Source organism: Schistocerca cancellata, chromosome 10 (assembly GCF_023864275.1).
Source record: "Schistocerca cancellata isolate TAMUIC-IGC-003103 chromosome 10, iqSchCanc2.1, whole genome shotgun sequence".
NCBI lineage: Eukaryota > Metazoa > Arthropoda > Insecta > Orthoptera > Acrididae > Schistocerca > Schistocerca cancellata.
In genome coordinates this window covers 117444284-117469352 of record NC_064635.1, presented here as the reverse complement: position 1 = coordinate 117469352, position 25069 = coordinate 117444284, and the positions used below count along the sequence as shown (strand labels likewise).

The 25069-nt window shown below is 42.2% G+C and overlaps 1 protein-coding gene across 1 annotated transcript in view; it reads right to left on the bottom strand.

Annotated features, from left to right (window-relative positions):
* Positions 1-21702, bottom strand: part of LOC126106776 (uncharacterized) — a 64924-nt gene extending 43222 nt beyond the window's left edge. The window contains exon 1 of the mRNA XM_049913154.1: positions 21600-21702. The gene's annotated coding sequence lies outside the window, so the exon portion shown is untranslated. The remainder of the gene's footprint in view (positions 1-21599) is intronic.
* Positions 21703-25069: the final 3367 nt, after the last annotated feature.

Genomic DNA, 25069 nt, shown 5'->3' with positions numbered 1-25069 from the left:
TCAGGACTGCATACGACCGAGGCACACAGGGCCAACACCCGGCATCATGGTGTGGGGAGCGATCTCCTACACTGGCCGTACACCACTGGTGATCGTCAAGGGGACACTGAATAGTGCACGGTACATCCAAACCGTCATCGAACCCATCGTTCTACCATTCCTAGACCGGCAAGGGAACTTGCTGTTCCAACAGGACAATGCACGTCCGCATGTATCCCGTGCCACCCAACGTGCTCTAGAAGGTGTAAGTCAACTACCCTGGCCAGCAAGATCTCCGGATCTGTCCCCCATTGAGCGTGTTTGCGACTGGATGAAGCGTCGTCTCACGCGGTCTGCACGTCCAGCACGAACGCTGGTCCAACTGAGGCGCCAGGTGGAAATGGCATGGCAAGCCGTTCCACAGGACTTACATCCAGCATCTCTACGATCGTCTCCATGGGAGAATAGCAGCCTGCATTGCTGCGAAAGGTGGATATACACTGTACTAGTGCCGACATTGTGCATGCTCTGTTGCCTGTGTCTATGTGCCTGTGGTTCTGTCAGTGTGATCATGTGATGTATCTGACCCCAGGAATGTGTCAATAAAGTTTCCCCTTCCTGGGACAATGAATTCACGGTGTTCTTATTTCAATTTCCAGGAGTGTAATTGGGGAGAAGAGGAGTTTGTGGCACAACGTGACGAGAAGAAGGGACCGGTTAGTAGGACGTGTTCTAGGGCATCAAGGGATCACAAATTTAGTATTGATGGGCAGCGTGGAGGGTAAAAATCTCAGAGGGAGATCAAGAGATGAATACACTAGACAGATTCAGAAGGATGTAGGTTGCAGTAGTCACTGGGAGCTGAAGAAGCTTCCACAGGATAGAGTAGCATGAAAGCTGCATCAAACCAGTCTCTGGACTGAAGACCAAAACAACAACAACTTACAGGAAATGAAATCTAAAAACCGAAATATCGACATTCAATGGCCGTTAATTCAAAAAATTTACTTGCTTCATTGTTATATGTGTTACAAAAATTCCAGCCCATATCCGAGCCCACAGCTAAGAAGAGCAAACTGTGGGATAATTTCACCGTTCTAACAATTGCTAAATACTTCATTTCTTATGCATCTGTATATTTAGTAGATGATATGCGCCACCACCATGTATAATCTTTCTCCTTCGAATTTGAAATGAGTTTTAAAATTTATAGATTTTATGCAACATAAATAGATAAATTAATATGTTAACACGAATTACTTTTGTTCTATTTATTTTTGCTTTCTCTTGATGTATTTCCTCAGTTAACTATAAATCATGTCGCAGTTCAGGAGCCATTTTAGTTAATAACTGTGGCGATACAACAGCACCCAGTTTGAGGTTCTCTTAACTTCTGCCGTTGTACGGAAATCTTAATGTAGCAAACAGCCTCTCTAAGGAACGTATAGTTTTTCGTTAAGAATGGTTTAACGATGTTCAGCAGCTCCGGAAGCATGATTCAACTATTCTTAGATAATTACGAAAGTTATCGCTGCCCAGCTGCGTAAGTAACTGAACTAGGGTGAATTATTTCCTTACTTTACCCACTTCCTTGCCCATAGCTTTCTCACGGATTTTTGACCTTGTTACCTCTAAAACAGCCAAGGCAGTCCCCCGTTTTTGTTTCTATGTGAAACCAAACGGGATCTCGTAGAAAATGAACTCAATGAACTTATTTGTTAGGATAAAAAAAAGTCACAGCAACAGAGCGACGCTCTAATCACTGAGTACAGTCGGTCGGGACGTGTGTGGACTGACGCGAAACTAGTTGGCGGGTCGGTCGGCCAATAAGTTGCTGCGTTACGAAGGCCTGTATTACGCTATCAAGTTTTTTTGGCAAAGTTGGTTTGTCAAAAATTTTTGACGTGATGTAATAGGGAACTTTTATCAGATATTGTCTTTCGACAAATTTATGTGATCAAACTTAGCGCCGCGCTTTACATTTGATCAAAGAAGACAGTCGCATTTTGTTTACTGCAAGAGGAAGTCTAAATTCCTATCTTTTGCAGGTTCAGTATCTCTTAGGTGAGTATTCCGTTTCGTAATATGAGGAACTACTTTCCTGAGCACATGCAAAAACGTACCTTCGTTGATACGGACGTAATTTTCATATAAATATACGTTCTCGACTTACAACTTCCGTAACAAATTTTGTTGAATGGTTTTATTGTTTAGCCATGAAAAAAATGTTCAAATGTGTGTGAATCCCTAAGGGACTAAACTGATGAGGTAATCGGTCCCAAAACTTACATACTACTTACTTACGCTAAGAACGCGACACACACTCATGCCCAAGGGAGGACACGAACCTCCGGCCGGAGAGGCCGCGCAATCCGTGACGTCGCACCTCTAACCGCGCGGTCACTCCGTGCGGCAGCTATGAAACCCACAGCTTCACCCAACTATGGTTCAATTGCTCTGAGCGCTATGGGACTTAGCATCTGTGGTCATCATTCACCTAGAACTTAGAACTACTTAAACCTAACTAACCTAAGGACATCACACACATCCATGCCCGAGGCAGTACTCGAACCTGCGACCGTAGCAGTCGTGCGGTTCCGGACTGAGCGCCTAGAACCGCTAGACCACCGCGGCCGGCCTCACCCAATTACGTTTCCTTCTTTTCTTCCTCTCTTCCAAATGTAAACATAATGCAATCGTAGTACACGCAACTGCAGAGCACAGTAACAAGGTTTAGTCGCCCATTCGAAAGCAACTGTGACGAAATATTTGACGATAAAGTATTTATTTATTTATTTAACCTGATCAGATTAGGGCCATCAGGCCCTCTCTTACATCGGACCAGTGTTCCACACATGCAGTGTTTTACACATTATAGTTACATCATGACAGTAGTTTGAATAAGAAAAACGATCTAGTGACAATGTGAATAAAGAGTAATGACTAAGACCTAATAAAGTAAATATTGGCAGTATTTTTACAACAGCTACTATACATAAAAATTATGATAAAAGCAATAATAATAACAGTAAAAGAAAAAAATGAAATAGTAATGGTAAACATGAAAAAAATTGGCAATAGCAATGAAGATTTGTGCAGATGTACATTAGTATATTGATGTATAAAGTAGCTGTTTGCTGGTATAGCGAGTTTTGGGGAAGGGAGATTTAAGGACGTCGCATCAGTTAAGAAAAAAACTGGGAACTGAGGAAGATCTAGTAGTGGCTTGAAGTGCATTCATGTACAGCGAAAGGCATTACTGTTACTTAAGTAGATACGTCATTGTTTTTTGAAGCCAGACATGTTTTTAAGTTCTCTAATATAACGACGGAGTCGAGTTCCTGCTATTGTAGAGGACTTAGGTGACTGAGCGATGTAGTGGAACAGAGAGGACTTTATTAGGATGGGAACGTGTCTTCCTGTCACGTTGTTCAGACATGAGCGTTAAGGACGAGGAGAGATATGAGGGACAGTGTACATTTATAAGGCAGTAGATGAGACAGAGTGTATGGAAATCTCTCCGTTTGTCTGCACCCAGCCAGGACAGTTGAGCATATGGTGGTGAAATGTGATCAAAAAGTGGAACGTCACGGATATATCGGACGAACACATTCATGACCAATTCCAGACGTCGCGAATTTTCCTGAGAGAGACCTTGTAGGATAATATCGCTGTAGTCAAAGATTGGAAGTATAAGCGTTTGTACTAATTTCTTTTTCAGATCAAAAGGGTTTTTTATATTTTTGTAGGGCATGAAGGGATGCTCATGCACCGGCCGCGGTGGCCGTGCGGTTCTGGCGCTGCATTCCGGAACCGCGGGACTGCTACGGTTTCAGGTTCGAATCCTGCCTCGGGCATGGGTGTGTGTGATGTCCTTAGGTAGTTAGGTTTAAGTAGTTCTAAGTTCTAGGGGACTTATGACCTAAGATGTTGAGTCCCATACTGCTCAGAGCCATTTGAACCATTTTTTGATGCTGATGCTTTTTTGTACACTGCAGTTACGTGCTCTGTCCAATTTAGATTTTCATCTATTATTACTCCCAAACTCTTTGCTGAGGGAGAGAAGTTGATATTTGTTCCATTTAGGATTAGAGATGGTACGGATTTCTGGTGTTTTGGGCCAATGAACTCAGAGTGACCAACAAGTACCGCTTGGGTTTTACATGGGATGAATTTGAGTCCTATGTTCAGTGCTCATTTTGATTGTGCATCGAGGTCAGTATTGAAATTTTCAATAGCTTTCTGAAGATTGATTGGTTTTGCACTTAGATACAACTGAAGGTCATCAGCGCACATGTGATATTTCCAATAGGTCAGAACCCATGACACATCATTGACATATAGAGAGAAGAGTACAGGACGTAATAAAGAGCCTTGGGGAACGCCTGACACTGCCTGCCGCCATTGTGATTTTATATTCCCGGACAGGACGCGTTGCTGACGAGACGTCATGTATGAGCGAAACCATTGCACTGCACTCGGTGAGAAATTTAGACCGCTAAGTTTGGCAAGTAAGACGTCGAAGTCGATAGTATCAAATGCTTTGCTGAAATCTAAGAAGCAAACGATAGTCGCTTCTTGTCTATCCACGGCAAGTTTCAGGTCATCTTTCACCTTTATCAATGCGAATGTTGTTCGATGTTTACGGAAACATGATTAGTATTCGTCTAGTAGGTTGTTAGTACTTAGGTAGTTGGTGAGCTGGTCACGGACTATATATTCTAAGGCTTTTGGTAGTGCAGGGAGAATGTAGATGGGGCGGTAGTCAGAGGGTGCTGTGGCAATGTCCTTTTTAGGCAGTGGCTTAATTCGTCCCAGTTTCTGGGCCTCAGGGAAGACTCTTGTGATTAAGGAATCGTTGAAAATGTCTGTTATAGATATGCCTTTTTGCACCACTGTGGCGAAATATTTGACGATAATGTAATACGCCGGCCGGCCGGGGTGGCCGAGCGGTTCTAGGCGCTACAGTTGTAAGTAGGCTGTTTATGTTTTCTTTCTATGTAAGTAGGCTGTTTATGATTTCTTTATGTAAGTTTGTTGTTTATGTTTTTTTATTGGCAACATTACGTAGCACTCTGTATGAAAATCACTGGCTGTGCTGTGTGCAGTATGTGGCTAGTTTGCATTGTTGTCTGCCATTGTTGTCATGAACTGCTATAGCTGGATGCGAACAGCGCGTAGCGCTGGGCAGTTGGAGGTGAGCCGCCAGCAGTGGTGGATGTGGGGAGAGAGATGGCGGAGTTTTGAAAAATGTCATGAACTGCTGTATATATTATGAATCTTGAGGTAAATACATTGTTTGTTCTCTATTAGAATCTTTCATTTGCTAAGACTATCAGTAGTTAGTGCCTTCCGTAGTTTGTATCTTTTATTTAGCTGGCAGTAGTGGCGCTCGCCGTATTGCAGTAGTTCGAGTAACGAAGATTTTTGTGAGGTAAGTGATTTGTGAAAGGTATAGTTTAATGTTTGTCTGGGCCATTCTTTTGCAGGGATTTTTGATAGTCAGATTGCGTTGCGCTAAAAACATTGTGTGTCAGGTTAAGCACAGTCTTGTACAATTGTTCTAAGTGGACATTTCATATGCATAATTTGTTCTAAGGGGACGTTTCATATGTCGACCCTTAGCCTAGGATACCTCACTGGAATCTTCTGATTTTTTCTTGTAGTTTGTGTATTTAGTGTAGCTTTTGTTTATTGCTAGCGCGTAATTGTAGAGAGAATCTCCTTTGTAGTTGCAGTCTTTCATTGTTGTAATGTAAAACAGTTGTGGCATGCATGTAGATTTGCAACAAGTATTTCGCAGCTGCGCTTGTAATTAACTACATATTATTTTCAGTGCTATGTTAATGTGTTCTCTTATTTTTGCTATTCAAATTGTGCTTTTCTGTGTTATCGTGTGAAATATTGTCACAATAATGGCGTGTGAAAAACGTAACACTCGGCTCCAAAGTAAAATGAGAAACGACAGTGAAGACGAAAGCAATGTGTTAGCGCCACTGTGTAATGAGTTAACTAATGTTCAAAGTAGTAATTTGGTAACTGTGCATAGGGAAATGGAGCGGGCGTCAAACAATGGCGTAGACAGTCAAACAGGTAGTGAACAGGGAAGCATTATCGATCGATCGGTCGGCAACAGCTCGCCTCAGCAATCCGAAATGATAGGACACAATTTTGCAAATACTGTAGATTCAGGTTTTGCGTCCTCACCGTCTTCTCAAATGAGTCAAGACACATTTTCTGCTTGTCAAAATGTGAATGTTGCTGGTGCAAATGCACTGCCGAAAAGCGTAGAGGAACAGATTCCAGACACTAATGCATTGTTATTACAATTAATGCAACAAATGGGACAAAATCTTCAAAAGTTAGACACAATGGAACAACACCAGAAACAAACACAGCAACAGTTACACACAATGGAACAAAATCAGAGACAAACACAGCAAAAGCTTCAAAAGTTAGACACCACACTTGAACAAACACGTGAAGATTTAACTACTGAATTACATAACATTGAATCGAAATGTCAAAAAGTCTGTAATGACGTAAAAACACAAATTTGTGAGCATTTTCAGCCTATTTTTTCGCGGCATGAAAATGCATTACAGAATCACGAAGCAGCCATAAAAGAGCTGCAAACCATTGTTCATGAAAATCATGAGACCTTGTGGGCTAAAATTGACTCAGTTGCATCTACCGATTCGGTTACGCAACTGGCAAAAACTCAGGAAAACTTAAAGAACACAGTAGATTCGATTTCAACACAAATGGACACTCTGAAACTTGGTTCAGAAAAACACACTGAGGAAATGTGTTCACTATCGGAGAAAGTAGCTGAACTTTCGGATCAGGTCACTAACTTATCTACAAAGGTAGATGAAGATCTGAATGACACAAGACCCGTAGCCTTCACTGACACAGAAGAGTATGAACAAATAAGAAAATTCAAACAAAATCAGAATCAAATTAATACGCAATACAAGAGAGAAATGCGGGAAGTACAAGATCAGCTGACACAGGTAATACAAGAATTACGTATTTCAGAGGACACTCGCGCCCCAATAAGGGAAGAGGGGCGTATAAACACGGAAAAGCCACAAAATAATAACACAGGGCATTTCGGTAATTATGAAAGGAATTGGCAAGGTGCACCGAATTTTGAGATGGAACCGCCGACACGACGTAACAATGAGCGATATGTGACTCGCCGACATGATGACTTTGACTATAAGCTGTTCATTACTACACGTAAATTCAAAACATTCAAGAATTCTGCCAACGACATTCATCCACAAGCGTGGCTCCATCAATTCTCTCATTGTTTTCCTCCCAACTGGTCATTAGAACACAGATTAGAATTTATGTGTGGCTACTTGGAGAATGAACCAGCTGTAAGAATGCGATCGGTCATTCACGATTGCCACAGTGAAGGAGAATTTTACCATGCCTTCCTCTCAGCATATTGGTCTCAAGCCACACAAGACCGCGTAAAACATAGCATCATAATGATGAAACACTTCGAGCAATCTGAATTTTCCAGTCTTGTGAAATATTTTGAAGACATGTTGCACAAGAATCAATACCTGTCAAACCCATACAGCCCCTCAGAACTCATCCGCATTTGCTTAATCAAATTACCTGAACACTTACGGCATATTATTTTAGCAGGACGTTGCAAAGACGACATTGAAGCTTTTCAGGGACTGTTACAAGAACTGGAAATTGACACAGATAGTCGCGGGATGCGAAAACAGGAAAACAATCATTACAGGTCACATCTGTCACAATTCCGTGACGACAGAAACAATAAATGGCCACGGCAAACCTATTCTTACAACGTAAATCGTGACCAAAACAGACACCACCCATATGATAACCACTGGCAGAGTAATAGTTACAGGGAAAGATCACCTTTCCGCGGTAATGACTATCACAGAGACAATCAGAGAAACAGACAATATGGGAACCAAAATAACTATTATCAAGGGAGACAGAATAACTTTAGACGCAACGGTCCAGCGCGTAGTTACGATTCAAGGAGAAATTCTCCACCATGTGACCGACAAGAAAGAAACTATGGAAACTACCGACATGACGACAGACGATATGATCGTAACGACAGACCTGAATTGCATCAGAACTGGCGGGTTTCTAACAGAGCTGGGCCCTCTCGGCAAGGCGAATTTGTGGAAGTTCGGCCTCCTAATCCCAGTAACGGCGCGCGCCAACAAAGAAACAGGCAATGACTCACACCGCAGGCAGCCGCGTGCGCCGGCTGGCTCCGAGAAAAATAACATTGACGCTAACCTTGAGCAAAATTCCCGTATTCTTTACGGACGAATACCGCATGATACTTGCATTCAAGTTGAAACTCTGCGTACTGAGAAGAGCGAAGAGTAAAGGTTTACACCACATTTCTCATGTAAAACCATTTATTGACAGATAATCTGCTTTTTAACTTAGTCTTTGCAATTTTCACTTCACGCTACTTGTACAATTTGTCACACTGAGAAACTGTTAACATGCAACTATGTTTTAAAGCTAACTAACCATCCAGTCAAGAACATAGGTAACTTAGACAAGTAACTGCGAATGCATTGTTATTGCGAGCAGACGACACAGTGTTGTTATTTATACATTCCTCCTTGTTAGTTGCACGATTACGTAACGAATATACGGCTTACATATTTAGAACATATACCAGCACTGCTAATGAAATTTTCATGCAACATTTTGGTTTGCTTGAGAGTGGATTCTGGATTTGAGGTGCTTTCTGTGAAATGCCAGATGACACAGTGGTTAGTTTATGTGACAGCTACACGATTTCATCACGACGTTACTAATGAGTGACAATTTACAATGTTGCTTTTGCGGTGTATCTGTTTTATATCTGCACAGTTTTTTTTGAATTCTTCTATAAAGTAAAACATGTTTTAGTAGTAACTTTTGTGCTATTGCTACAAGGAGACAGCCTTTTCTGTAGCACAACAATACGTTACAGCACAGTACTTTCTTCATCACGGCAATAAGCGTAATAAGTATGATATCTATACGCAAAGCATTTCACTTTTGTGTATCATGAGGTAAGTACATTGACTTCTGCAGAACTTAGCTTTCGGAGGACAATAACTACGACACTTCCCAGAGATTATCTTACAGCAAGACGCACATTTAGCGCTACTGGACACGTATTTGAGTGATTAATTTTGTACTTAAAACATTTATTTTTAAAGATTTTTGAATTACAAAGAAAGTTTTTCGTGATACATTTCATTCCATTGCTGTAATCTGTAACACCTGAGGGTATAATTACAATAAACCTCAGGAGGGTACACGCCTACTTTGTGTATCATGTGTTTGGCAAGCACAAGGAGCCCTAGCTAATATGGTATTTGCTTATACAACTTTACACATCGGTACCATATTTCTCTAACACATAAATTACACAGCTATCTGATCATTTAACTGAGAGAGACAAATCTTTTTTACTACGTCAGTGACACATGTTTACGCCATTACAGAGTTGGATTACTTCACACTTAAGAAATTGTACTTTGTCTGTACTTTGTGCACTGTTCATATTTTTTTGGAACCATTGTGATACTATGAGAACTTTGAATGATGTATTTGGTAAGGGAGTATAATTTTTAAAGTACGTTTGAGGTAGATGACACTACGGAAATGAGCAGAGAATTTTCTTTAGGTTTTGAAATCATTGGAGGAAGCTACGACGTTTTTGACATTTGACTGAGGTGTTATGATGTTATTTTTACGACGACGATGTGTATTATGCTGTTGAGGTATGTTTATGTCAATAAAATTCTTGACCTGTGAAATGTTTTTATATGAGACTGTCACTGTAGCGGAAACTGCTGTCGTAAATATTTCCGTAAGAAAGTTAAGTGACCACCTACACATAATGCGACGTGGGCACCCAGGTGTGTCAGACACCTGGAGAACAAGCCTTTTCAGACGCTCAGGTAGAAAAGAAAGCCATTAGGGTGTGCCAGAGGCACAGGTGGAAGAGAAGGACAAAAGGAGGCCATTAAACTCGCTGTTGACAATTCTTTGTAGAGGGCATCGCTAATGCGACACGCTCGTTACTTGAAAACATATGATTTTTGTAATGCGTTGTGGGCACACAGCTGTGTCAAACACCTGGAGAACAAGCCATTAGGGAGTGCCTTTCATCGCTAATGCGACACCCTCGTTACTTAAAAACATATGATTACTCGCACTTTGTGCTAATTACTGAAATGCTTATGAATTGATGGGAAATATTCGTACATCTGCACACCTGATTATGACAAGTGTCTTTTTACGAGAGTTGAGAGCAATTAACTTATGAAACGAAATGCCACATGACTATTGAATGATATTTTTATGCTTTGCTTTTCGTAGTTGCTTATTTCATTTGATATCTGGTTTCCAGCTGTGTTACAGCATTGCTTTGATAAAATAAAATGCATTTGCTAATGTGAACTCTTTCTGTCAACAGATCTATTAAATAATTATTTTATGATCCACATTCTTTAAAAAAAGGAGCACCTGGAAAGGAAAGAACAATAAGAAGGAACTAGTAACTGGACACATAGTTTTCTTTTCAAGTACATGGTAATATTTTTTTTACAATCAGTTGTTATGGTGCACCACTTTAATTACATAGACATTAAGATGTGAATATGCATTTCCCTTGTCTGCATTGTTGTTTCCTGTAATATTTTTTCTGCTTGAGCTATGTCATGTTTAGGTATAAGTTGCTGCTGTTTGTCAGGCATAGTGTTACTGAATTTGACTTTGTGTTACTCTTCTACGCTAGTTTTTCTTGTTTCCTGCATTGCCTTATATTAGTTGTAATATTGCACTTGCTTTGCTAATTTATGCTGCTAGCTTTGCCAATTTGCATTTTTTGTCATTTCTGTTTGTGTTGATTTGTTGTCATGCTGCATTGCCTCGTCCCTTGGTATATATATCTGAGCTCAGTAGATTTAAGTTAGCTTAAGAGGGGGTAGACTATATAAGAAACTGACTATGGAGAATAGGTAAAGAATGCATTGCGAAGAAAGATTTGGGCCCCAATGAGTATTGTACAATCAGAAATAATTATTTTGAAAGAAATATGAATAGAATACAGGAACGAGGTATAGGTAGGATTTTCTTGGAAATAAATGATGAGGTAAGCAATGTGTGAACATTTAAATACAGAAAGCATGCTTAGATAGGATTTTTTGGTGGAAGCAAAGGTTGAAATAAGACGAACGATCTATGGAATGAAGGGAGATCTCCAAGCAAAATACTGCAGTAAAACAAACCCTGTCCTTTCCTCTTTGCTGCTTTTTCCCAATATGTAATTGTGTGTTGTCCTTTCTTTTTGGTGTTATTCCGCTATGTGTTTGTGTACCCTTGTGTATTTGTGTTTTTCCTGTCTTTATGTGTTTAGCTGATGAGAGCTATGCTGTAGAATTTTTCTAATACTCTGTTATTTTCTTTGTAAAGATGTTAGACATTATTTATTCTGTTTTAATGTTCATGTGTGAAGTTGATGTTTCGCAAGTTATTCTGATCTTTTATGTATGTACTCATGTCTTAATTCCTGTAACACTGATGTATATGTTAGTTCAATTCTTTTGTAAAGCCAATATTACCACAAATATTATCTGTATTGTTATGTTTTTAATGATGTTTTTTGTACCTTTGTTATTGTATTCTTATGTTATATAATTGTAATTGACACCAGTTCATCATGTTATTAACTTGTAAGCATTCATTTCACTGCACACATTTCTGTTGGTCATAGTATATGGACAATATGTGAGAAGTAGGGACTGATAGTGTTTGCACGTGTGTTACTAATTCAGCAAGGGACTGGATAACAGCATTGCTGGTTCTAAGGACAATTCCCAAAAACTTTGTGCGTGCACAAGTGGTGGTTTATTGCTATCTTCTCTGCAAGACTCTTCGATGGTGATTGTGCACCTGCACAGTCGCAGCAGATGGCTGCTGGCCATCTCTACCAGGACTACAGTGGGTCTACACCTTTGCTGACTCACCAGTACCACAATTTCTACAAGGACTACAGTGGGTCTGCACCTCTGGTGGCCCACCAATACTCTCTACCAGGACTGCAGTGGGTCTGCTCTGTGATGACCTACCTACCAATATTCTTCAACACGTCGACTGACTCTGCTGTGGGTTTGCTCCATTGTGGCGCATTACCTGTCAGCATGTCAAGAGTCAGCACTGTCTTTCTGTTGGAAGGACAACACTACTTCTTCAAGACTGCATGGACATCCACTACTTCCGTGTGCATTGTCTTTATTGCTCAGACTTTGATAAAAGAAACGGCAGTTTTACTGTGGTGAATGATCAGGACTGTCTTTATTGACTGTGAGAAAATTTTAGCTTTTGACCAACATTGTATTAATCAGTGTGTGCATTTGATATCTTTGTGATTGTAATTATGAAAAATTTTTTCAAATCTGTATTGGCCATTGCCCAACACCATTTGTAAAATTTTTTGTGGGGAGCATGGGGGCTATGTAAGTAGGCTGTTTATGTTTTCTTTCTATGTAAGTAGGCTGTTTATGTTTTCTTTATGTAAGTTTGCTGTTTATGTTTTTTTATTGGCAACATTACGTAGCACTCTGTATGAAAATCACTGGCTGTGCTGTGTGCAGTATGTGGCTAGTTTGCATTGTTGTCTGCCATTGTTGTCATGAACTGCTATAGCTGGATGCGAACAGCGCGTAGCGCTGGGCAGTTGGAGGTGAGCCGCCAGCAGTGGTGGATGTGGGGAGAGAGATGGCGGAGTTTTGAAAAATGTCATGAACTGCTGTATATATTATGAATCTTGAGGTAAATACATTGTTTGTTCTCTATTAGAATCTTTCATTTGCTAAGACTATCAGTAGTTAGTGCCTTCCGTAGTTTGTATCTTTTATTTAGCTGGCAGTAGTGGCGCTCGCCGTATTGCAGTAGTTCGAGTAACGAAGATTTTTGTGAGGTAAGTGATTTGTGAAAGGTATAGTTTAATGTTTGTCTGGGCCATTCTTTTGCAGGGATTTTTGATAGTCAGATTGCGTTGCGCTAAAAACATTGTGTGTCAGGTTAAGCACAGTCTTGTACAATTGTTCTAAGTGGACATTTCATATGCATAATTTGTTCTAAGGGGACGTTTCACAGTCTGGAACCGCGTGACAGCTACGGTCGCAGGTTCGAATCCTGCCTCGGGCATGGATGTGTGTGATGTCCTTAGGTTAGTTAGGTTTAAGTAGTTCTAAGTTCTAGGGGACTGATGACCTCAGAAGTTAAGTCCCATAGTGCTCAGAGCCATTTGAACCATTTTGTAATACGCCTTTTTGCGCCATCTCAGAGATCTTTGTCAAAGAAATATAATGAATATTTGATCTATTTCTTTTTGTCAAATAAATCTGCTAACATAATGCTCGAACGGCAAACACAGTTGATGATTTATGATGGTGAGTCCCAGTTGCAGATTGCATATCCAACGCCTTCCAGGGACACAGATCCTTGATTTTCAGTATTTTATAGAATTCTTGACCAATTTAAAATTTAAAATGTTGTCGTAACCTACTCATTAAGAGGTATAATGTTACGTTAAAAGTTCAACACAGCCAGACAAGTACTGCAGTTAGAAACCGCGTGTCTATCTTGCGGCATCGTAGCTGGCGACGCGAAAATTACCCAGAGTACATTCAGCCAATATTTCAAAATGAGAGCGTATAGCGACTCCCGACAAACTGAGAACGTAATTCTCGAAACGTTTTCGCTGAAATCCCCCACAAAATGCTAAAAGGAAAGAAGTTTATTCCTTCCTAAATTTGCGCCATTCATGCAATAAAACTATAACATCAGGTATGACATTTTACTTTATTACTTCTTTACAACTAACTCTGTTCGCAACACCTCACGCAAACATTTTCTACAAATACCACTCAATACGCATTAAAATTCGTATCATTTTACGACTAATAGTTCAGAAGATACGACATAAAAAACACGGAGATGTGTGAAAAACTAGCTTAAAACGCAGCGAAAGTTACCCAGAATATATTTATTCAGTATTTGAAAATAAGAGCACTTCGCGACTTCGAGCAAACTATAAACGTAATTTCAAACCTTTTCTAAACTTTGTCTCACTTACAAGCTTAACGTCAAATATTTAACACCTTAACTCGTTTGAAAAGTAATCAGACTTTTGAAGCTGTCGTATGCACTGCAGTTCTTTCCTTTAAAGAATCTGGGATTTACTCGTCTTTCATAAAAGCTACGACCACACTCTAAATTTTATAATAGATGTAAAAACCCTAGCACGTCAAAAAGTCGATAAGCCGTCTGTTACAAAAATATTTCAGCAAGTTGTTTTACAATGTAACACTGGTCTTAGCGGAGCATATTTACACACACATTCTCAGGTTCACCTTACTGTGTTTGTTAACTCGTTCGTTAGACCATAAATGAAATAGACCTTACATGATGTCCATGTGTTGAAACCAATATCTCCATCGGACGGCCGATGGAATTCGCTTGCGTTTTGTTTACTGAGTAAACATTAGTTCAATAGCTTGTGTGGCCGAGCGGTTCTCCGCTCTACAGTCTGGAACCGTGCGACCGCTACGGTCGCAGGTTTGAATCCTGCCTCGGGCATAGATGTGTGTGATGTCCTTAGGTTAGTTAGGCTTAAGTAGTTCTAAGTTCTATGGGACTGATGACCTCAGAAGTTAAGTCCCATAGTGCTCAGAGCCATTTGAACCATTAGTTCAATATTTTCTTGATATGTAGATTTACAGCCTCCAAGAATTTTGCGAAAGAAAATATTTTCCATAGGAGGCTGTATAGTTATCTCTTAAGCTATTTTCCAGTGCTTATTCATAAGCAGTACGCATATGCCCATTATGTTTTGTCATACAATCTAAAAATGAATTCCATATCATCATTCATACGTGGAATAATGCATTTGTACTGCAATTTCAGATCGAAAACATCGTTCTAAATGCAAGTTGTCAGGCATAAGCTAGTGTATATGGAAAGAACGGCTCCCAAAGATATCACATTAGCAGAATGTTCTAAACCCAGATGTCGTTCCATACTCAATCAGAAAATGTGTAACTGTGACCTGGATAAAGGACAGACAACGCACTGACAAGCAAGGAAGATTTTTAGCTGTTTGTCACTACACAGTATCTCTACGTAATGGAAATAAATAATGTAAGAAAGAGTTCGCAGATTTGTTAAAACTTGTGGTTAGGTAAAAAAGACTAACTCAAAACTACTGGAAGGAAGAACACCAAATGAAAGTTAAATAGGATAAGTTTCAACAGACACCCACAAAAACGAGGAAGAATTATTCGTTTTCGTTTTATATTTTGATGGTTTTTCGTCAATGGATATACATTCAAATATGATTACGGTTTACAACCAGAGAACCGGGTGAAAATCAAGTAGAAAACGTATTCCCACAGCTTTCCTTACTTAAGACTGAAGTGTGAATATTTTACAACGTGCACAATAATTCATAAAATGATTATGAGCCGGCCGAAGTGGCCGTGCGGTTAAAGGCGCTGCAGTCCGGAACCGCAAGACAGCTACGGTCGCAGGTTAGAATCCTGCCGCGGGCATGGATGTTTGTGATGTCCTTAGGTTAGTTAGGTTTAACTAGTTCTATGTTCTAGGGGGACTAATGACCTCAGCAGTTGAGTCCCATAGTGCTCAAAGCCATTTTTTTTAATGATTATGTACTGTGATGTTATTGTGATGTGTTTCAGTACTATTAATTTTCTTAAAAATGTTTTGACAGGAAAAAAAACGGCTAGCGTCGCTGCCATCGGTGCGAAAGGACGTGGCTTCGGTTCCCATTACCTCCACTGATTTTTCGGAGGTAATAGATCTAGAATGGAGAAGAGATCCGCAAATACGTTCATCTTTGGGAACTAGTTCAGTTATGAACGTTCCGTTTTGGGATCCGTTCACTTTTACTCGTTCACCGATCCTTTTCTATCTCACTTCCTGCTATATGGATTTTAGAGAAATTTCCGATAAAAATTTCAAGTACGCATAAATATTAGCATGATAAAGTCACTGATTACTTGTAATAGACAGATTGTTTACTTCGATTTCCTTGGCTGAATGTGTTCTTAGAACGCATCACATAGTCGTGTGACGTAACGGCCACCGACCGCAAGCCAAACAGAGAGAGCCCAGAACAAGCTGACCGGAGGTACGGGTTCCAGAATACTTGTCGATCCAGCACGGACAAGCTCAATCGTCATCCACTTTCGAGTGAAGTATGTAGTCGTATCAAGTACAATGTCTTGGTTTTCAATTCGTTTGTACGAAAAACACTATGTGATCAAATGTTTGGGGACACCTGGCTGAAAATGAGTTACAAGTTCGTGCCGCCCTCCATCGGTAATGATGGAACTGAATATAGTGTTGGCCCACCCTTAGCCTTGATGACAGCTTCCACTCTGACAGACGTTAAATCAGGTGCTGGAAGGTTTCTTGGGGAATGGCAGCTCATTCTTCACGGAGTGCTGCACTGAGGGGAGGTATCGATGTCGGTCGGTGAGGCCTCGCATGATGTCGGCATTCCAAAACATACTAAATGTGTTCTGTAGGATTGAGGTCAGGTCTCTGTGCAAGCCAGTCCATTACAGGGATATTACAGTCGTGTAACCACTCCGATACAGGCCGTGCATTATCAACAGGTGCTCGATCGTGTTGATAGATGCAATCGCCATCCCCGAATTGGTGTACAACAGTGGAAAGCAAGGAGGTGCTTAAAACATCAGTGTAGGCCGATGCTGTGATTGTGCCACGCAAAACAACAAGCGGTGGAAGCCCCCTCCATGAAAAACACGACCACACCATAACACCTCCGCCTCCGAATTTCACTGGAAGCACTACACACGCTGGCAGATGACGTTCATCGGGCATTCGCCATACCCACACCCTGCCATCGGATCGCCATATTGTACCGTGATTCGTCACTCACACAACGTTTTTCCAATGTTCAATCATCCAGTGTTTACGCTCCTTACACCAAGAGAGGCGTCGTTTGGCATTTACCGGCGTGTTGTGGTGGCTTATGAGCAGCCGCTCGGCCATGAAATCCAAGTTTTCTCACCTCCCTCCTAACTGCCATGGTACTTGAAGTGGATCCTGATGCAGTTTGGAATTCCTGCGCGATGGGCTGGATAGATGTCTGCCTATTACTCATTACGAGCCTCTTCAACAGACGAGATCGGCCTGTACGCTTTTGTGTGTACGTGTCTCTTCACGTTTCCACTTCACTACCACATCGGAAACAGTGGACCTAGTTCAGGAGTGTGGAAATCTCGCGTGTAGACGTATGACACAAGTGACACGCAATCACCTGACTACGTTAGAAGTCCGTGAGTTCCGCGGAGCCCCCTAATCTGCTCTTCAAATTTGGTTCAAATGGCTCTGAGCACTATGCGACTAAACTTCCATCAGTCGCCTAGAACTTAGAACTAATTAAAACTAACTAACCTAAGGACATTACACACATCCATGCCCGAGGCAGGATTCGAACCTGCGACCGGAGCGGTTGCTCGGCTCCAGACTGTAGCGCCTAGAACCGCACGGTCACTGAGGCCGGCCTATTCTGCTTTCTCACGATGTCTAATTACTACTGAGGTCACTGATGTGGAGTAACTGGCAGCAGGTGGCAGCACAATGCACGTAATACGAATAACGTATGTTTTTGGAGGTGTCGGGATACTTTTAATCACATAGTGCTCAATTAAAAAGAAAAGAAAGATTTATTTTTCAAAACCTTGGCGAATTAGCACACGTCATTGCTTTGAAGATCTTTAGAAATGAAAAAGGAAACTCGTTTTTGATAAATTAGCCCTTGAAAAGCACCCCAAGATACATGCATGGAATTGGTCATTACTTAATTGAGAAAAAGAACTTCTGGGTGAACACAGACGGTTAACAGACGAGAGTGAAAGCATATGAAAATCAATAAATAAAAAAAATACGTATCAATGTACTTAAATGAATGATACACACGAACTTATTTGGAAATAAAAGAAAAGAAAAATCCACTACTAGTTTGAAGCTACTAATTATACGCATAATTCGGCCGTTTAATTTTTACGGAAAAGGGGCGGAAGAAATTGTACGTGTAACTCACGCCGAATGGCTTTTCTGCTCAATCATTAGTCCTCATCACAACAAAATACAATACCTTTTAGAGAGGCGCGTGTTTTGATTGAAAACGTTTTGGAAAAATATCTCTTGTGTTTACCTTGCAGGCATAAGGTATGTGAGACGATTGTATTGGTAGTTTTTTAATTATCTGCCAGTTCTGTTCCCGAAGAATCGTCTCAAATAATGTTTTTCCGTGCTCCAAAGGGATTCATAATGCAAGTTGTATGGGGAAAACTATTTATGTGTTGAAAAAAGTTTATGTTCCTAGACGAAGCTGAATTGCAACCACAAGAACAGACTGCAATTTGCTCTGTTTGTATCTTCCGTACCACTGCGTATGTCGAAGCCTGATCCTGCGTCGCTTCAGAAGCCAAACCTCCACAGCTGGATTCAGAATTCTTCAAAAACTTCGTATGCATATATCAAGGTGTCGACTTCGTGGAACGCAGTAATAAACGAATTTGAGAAAAAAAGTAACGAGTTATGTACAGAAATACTTCAGATAGTGTCTGAAAATATCCCAAGGTTCCAGCGCCAAAAAGGCCCTTGCTTGAAAAACAAATATGCTTAAAATATAATGTAGTTTTGTCGCCATACTTGCTTCATACGCTTAGTAAGTAGTAGGTTTATAGATTTTGTCATTAAATTGATAATTAAGTTGTAAGTAATAAAGTTCGCTAAAAGGTAGTTCTCAACAACGTTATTTTAGGTAAAAAGTAAATATACTACTGGCCATTAAAATTGCTAAACCCAGAAGAAATGCAGATGATAAACGGGTATTCATTGGACAAATACATATACTAGAACTGACATGTGATTACATTTTCACGCAATTTGGGTGCATAGATCCTCAGAAATCAGTACGCAGAACAACCACCTCTGGTCGTAATAATGGCCTTGATACGCCTAGGCATTGAGTCAAACAGACCTTGCCGGCCGCGGTGGTCTAGCGGTTCTAGGCGCTCAGTCCAGAGCCGCGCGACTGCTACGGTCGCAGGTTCGAATTCTGCCTCGGGCATGGATGTGTGTGATGTCCTTAGTTTAGTTACGTTTAAGTAGTTCTAAGTTCTAGGGGACTGATGACCTCAGATGTTAAGTCCCATAGTGCTCAGAGCCATTTGAGCCAAACAGACCTTGGATGGCGTGTACAGGTACAGCTGCCCATGCAGCTTCACCACGATACCACAGTTCATCAAGAGTAGTGACTGGCGTATTGTGACGAGCCAGTTGTTCGACCACCATTAACCAGACGTTTTCAATTGGTGAGAAATCTGTAGAGTGTGCTGGCAAGGGCAGGCAAAGGCCTTTCTGTATCCAGAAAGGCCCGTACAGGACCTGCAACATGCAGTCGTGCATTATCCTTCTACAAAGTAGGGTTTTGCAGGCATCGAATGAAGGGTAGAGCCACGGGTCGTAACACATCTGAAATGTAACGTCCAGTGTTCAAAGTGCCGTCAATGTGAACAAGAGGTGACCGAGACGTGTAACCAATGGCACCCCATACCATCACACCGGGTGATACGCCAGTATGGCGATGACGAATACACGCTTCCAATGTGTGTTGACCGCGATGTCGCCAAACACGGATGCGACCATCATGATGCTGTAAACAGAACCTGGAATGACATTTTGCCATTCGTGCACCCAGGTTCGTCGTTGAGTACACCATCGCAGGCGCTCCCGTGTGTGATGCAACTCCAAGGGTAACCGCAGCCATGGTGTCCGAGCTGATAGTCCATGCTGCTGCAAACGTCGTCTAACTGTTCGTGAAGGTGGTTGTTGCCTTGCAAACGTCCCCATCTGTTGACTCAGGGATCGAGACGTGGCTGCACGATCCGTTACAGCCATGCAGATAAGGTGTCTGTCATCTCGACTGCTAGTGATTCGAGGCCGTTGGGATCCAGTACGGCGTTCCGTATTACCCTCCTGAATCGACCGATTCCATATTCTGCTAACAGTCATTGGATCTCAACCAACGCGAGCAGCAATGTCGCGATACGATAAACCGCAATCACGATAGGCTACATTCCGACCTTTATCAAAGTCGGCAACGTGATGGTACGCATTTCTCCTCCTTACTCGAGGCATCACAACGTTTCACAAGGCAACGCCGGTCAACTGCTGTTTGTGTATGAGAAATCGGTTGGGAACTTTCCTGATGTCAGCGCGTTGTAGGTGTCGCCAGCGGCGCCAACCTTGTGTGAATGCTCTGAAACGCTAATCATTTGCATATCACAGCATCTTCTTCCTGCCGGTTAAATTTCGCGTCTGTAGCACGTCATCTTCCTGGTGTAGCAATTTTAATGGTCAGTAGTGTAATAACGTTATGCCATTCTACGATGATGGCGCAGTTGTAAGCGTCTCCTTATGTCTCCACAAAGACGTCACTGGAATTGCTAATTCACGAGTAACCTTCAGAACTGGTTTCTTGGGCTACGCGTGAAAGAACGTCTCACTCGCTCAGCACGTCCTTCAGTCTCTCTTAGTCGCCCCGTACACTACCCTTTGCAAGGATGGTATACAAGCATAACTCTTTCAGTTGTCCTTTCATTTTGTGTATTAATTAAAATTGTAAGCTGAATATAATAAATGCTGCAATGCCTTAAAATCCCGGTATTCATTTTGAAACAGGCGGGATACTGACTTCCACGGACATCTACCGTACCGACCGAAGGCGTTTGAGCTCACTATGAAGTTTATAGACTGCAACAAAATTCGCGAAAATCCTCGCGTTCCGCAGTTTTGGCGTAATTCACATGAAAAAACGTTGATAAAAGATGCTAACATGAAGTTATAGCAATACATGACTGAGGTCACAAAAAAAGCAATGTACATTGTAAATGTCCAAATTGGTGTAGTTATATCGATGGAGTCGGCGGGTGTGGCCGAGCGGTTCTAGGCGCTTCAGGCTGGAACCGCGTGACCACTACGGTCGCAGGTTCGAATCCTGTCTCGAGCATGGATGTGTGTGATTTCCTTAGGTTAGTTAGGTTGAAGTAGTTCTAAGTTCTAGGGGACTGATGACCTCAGATGTTAAGTCCCATATTGCTCAGAGCCATTTGAACCATTTTATATCGATGGAACCTCCGAAATATACATTTACTCCCGAACTGGCGAAAACATGCACACATGCATTTGCATGGAGACGCGGGATCAACCGACAAGGTAAGGAACGAGGAAGATCTCGCATCGGCGAGGAGACGTCCATGTGGCGAAACACTGACAGAATGAGGTTTGGGATTATAGGACATGTGTTAAGACATTACAGAGTAATCTTCACAGCACTAGTCGGAGCTGCAGAGGGTAAAAACTGAAGGGCAAGTCCGAGATTGGACTAGACCCGACAAATAACTGAGCCAGTGGGATGGGAAAAAAGCATCTGCACTGTTTACACAGAAACTACACAGTAAAACTAAATTTCTTACCTGTACACGTTGGTGGTTTTCGCTGTAAAATTTCTGTGACTGCGAGGGAAGTCGTGGACGGCACAGTCTTACACAGTAAACAGCCTGTCGAGTAACAGCAGCTGCGACGCACTAACAGCAGCTCAAGATAGGACGACTACTCAGTGTCCACATAAGATGGGCGCGATCAGCTGCCGTTGCGTCGTATCTGCTGGGCAGCGGTACGCCATTGTCAACAGGGACCGACCTGTGCAGCCAGTACAATCTGAGAAGATGCCCCGACACCGGCATCATGTTGACGTACTACTGGGGAAACTAGAGTTTCATGGGGTGAGAGGGAGCACTTTAGCTGTGATAAATTCTTATTTAAATAGTCGAAAACAATCTGTTTCAGTCAGAAATGTAAATTCTTGCGTAATGGAAAATCAGAACTGGTGTACCACAAGGGTCTATCCTTGGACCCTTCTTCTTCATTGTAGCTGTTAATGATTTACCTAAAAACATAGTGCACCCTGTTGTGTGTTATGCTGGCCATACAATACTACTTACAACACACCAGAAAATTTCAGATCTGAATAAACTAACAAAAGAAACACTTGATAAGGCCCTGGACTGGTTTGCAGCCAATAAGCTCCTGTGCAATCCTGGTAAAACCCAACAACTTTTAATGGGAACATCAAATTAAGTAGGCAATAAGTCAGTAAAACTGACTGTAAACTCTATTGGGAGGAACATGTCAATCACGTATGTGAAAAAATATCTCGGGTGGCATACCTTATTTTGAAACTAAGGGAGGTAGTGAGCTTACAGTACCTTAGGGTGACATACTTTGGGCTATTCCAGACACATACACTCCTGGAAATTGAAATAAGAACACCGTGAATTCATTGTCCCAGGAAGGGGAAACTTTATTGACACATTCCTGGGGTCAGATACATCACATGATCACACTGACAGAACCACAGGCACATAGACACAGGCAACAGAGCATGCACAATGTCGGCACTAGTACAGTGTATATCCACCTTTCGCAGCAATGCAGGCTGCTATTCTCCCATGGAGACGATCGTAGAGATGCTGGATGTAGTCCTGTGGAACGGCTTGCCATGCCATTTCCACCTGGCGCCTCAGTTGGACCAGCGTTCGTGCTGGACGTGCAGACCGCGTGAGACGACGCTTCATCCAGTCCCAAACATGCTCAATGGGGGACAGATCCGGAGATCTTGCTGGCCAGGGTAGTTGACTTACACCTTCTAGAGCACGTTGGGTGGCACGGGATACATGCGAACGTGCATTGTCCTGTTGGAACAGCAAGTTCCCTTGCCGGTCTAGGAATGGTAGAACGATGGGTTCGATGACGGTTTGGATGTACCGTGCACTATTCAGTGTCCCCTCGACGATCACCAGTGGTGTACGGCCAGTGTAGGAGATCGCTCCCCACACCATGATGCCGGGTGTTGGCCCTGTGTGCCTCGGTCGTATGCAGTCCTGATTGTGACGCTCACCTGCACTGCGCCAAACACGCATACGACCATCATTGGCACCAAGGCAGAAGCGACTCTCATCGCTGAAGACGACACGTCTCCATTCGTCCCTCCATTCACGCCTGTCGCGACACCACTGGAGGCGGGCTGCACGATGTTGGGGCGTGAGCGGAAGACGGCCTAACGGTGTGCGGGACCGTAGCCCAGCTTCATGGAGACGGTTGCGAATGGTCCTCGCCGATACCCCAGGAGCAACAGTGTCCCTAATTTGCTGGGAAGTGGCGGTGCGGTCCCCTACGGCACTGCGTAGGATCCTACTGTCTTGGCGTGCATCCGTGCGTCGCTGCGGTCCGGTCCCAGGTCGACGGGCACGTGCACCTTCCGCCGACCACTGGCGACAACATCGATGTACTGTGGAGACCTCACGCCCCACGTGTTGAGCAATTCGGCGGTACGTCCACCCGGCCTCCCGCATGCCCACTATACGCCCTCGCTCAAAGTCCGTCAACTGCACATACGATTCACGTCCACGCTGTCGCGGCATGCTACCAGTGTTAAAGACTGCGATGGAGCTCCGTATGCCACGGCAAACTGGCTGACACTGACGGCGGCGGTGCACAAATGCTGCGCAGCTAGCGCCATTCGACGGCCAACACCGCGGTTCCTGGTGTGTCCGCTGTGCCGTGCGTGTGATCATTGCTTGTACAGCCCTCTCGCAGTGTCCGGAGCAAGTATGGTGGGTCTGACACACCGGTGTCAATGTGTTCTTTTTTCCATTTCCAGGAGTGTATTTCATATGGTCTGATTATATGGGAGCAAATCCTTTCGCACCAAGAACATCTTGAAATTGCAAAAAAAAGTCTTATGCATAATATGTATAAGCGGTCATAGGGAGCACTGTCGCCCACCTTTTTTCCAAACTCAGAATACTCACAATTATAAATTTATGCATATATGTGTCTGCACTCCATATTAAAAATAAAATTTCAGAATTTATTTCCAAAGGGGAAATACATGAACACAACACCAGGGCTAAGGGTAATTTAGACATACTGCACCACAGACTAGCAAGAACAGGAAATTCCCACAAAGTTAACCCACTCAAAATATTCAATAAACTGCCAATTCATGTTCAGTCTATGGATATAATTTTTTTTAAATTAAGTGGTACAGCTGGCTGTCAGATCATCCATTCTATGGCATTAAAGAATTCTGTGAGATGCCTGAGGAAGATATTAGCATTTAAAACTTGTCCGTAGTTAAATATATTATTGTGTACTGTGGTTAATCGTGTGTAATTACATAGTGTATACAATAAACAGTACAATAGTATATTATATTAGATTATACTATAGCTTATTGTATTAACTGTTAGAAGATATCCGGCGGCCGCGGTGGTCTAGCGGTTCTGGCGCTGCAGTCCGGAACCGCGGGACTGCTACGGTCGCAGGTTCGAATCCTGCCTCGGGCATGGGTGTGTGTGATGTCCTTAGGTTAGTTAGTTTTAAGTAGTTCTAAGTTCTAGGGGACTTATGACCTAAGATGTTGAGTCCCATAGTGCTCAGAGCCATTTGAACCAGAAGATATCCTGGTGTAATTTGGTACACTGTCATGCTTGAAATGTATTCTGTTATGTACTGACACTTGTTTATTTTATTATTCTGTATGTACTAGTACATCCTGTATGACGAAGCCAGTATCATTGTCAAATGATCTATGGTGAATAAAATTCTTGATTCTAGATTGTGGAACAAAACTCTGCCATACTGTTGTTATAGTCTAGTGGTTGTTAACCTTTCCAGAAGCATTACCCCTTTGTGTAATCGGGTATTAGCTATAGACTGTTTAAAATTACTTGTTAGTTGACGCCTGTCGCTTGTCGCTACAGAGTTGCCACATCGGCTGCCTGATACTGTCGGTTGTAGGAGACAGACATGTCGAGTTGCTTCACAAATGCTGTTAATGCGTAAAGTGGAGAAATGTTTGAAGTACGATACTGCAGTGCCT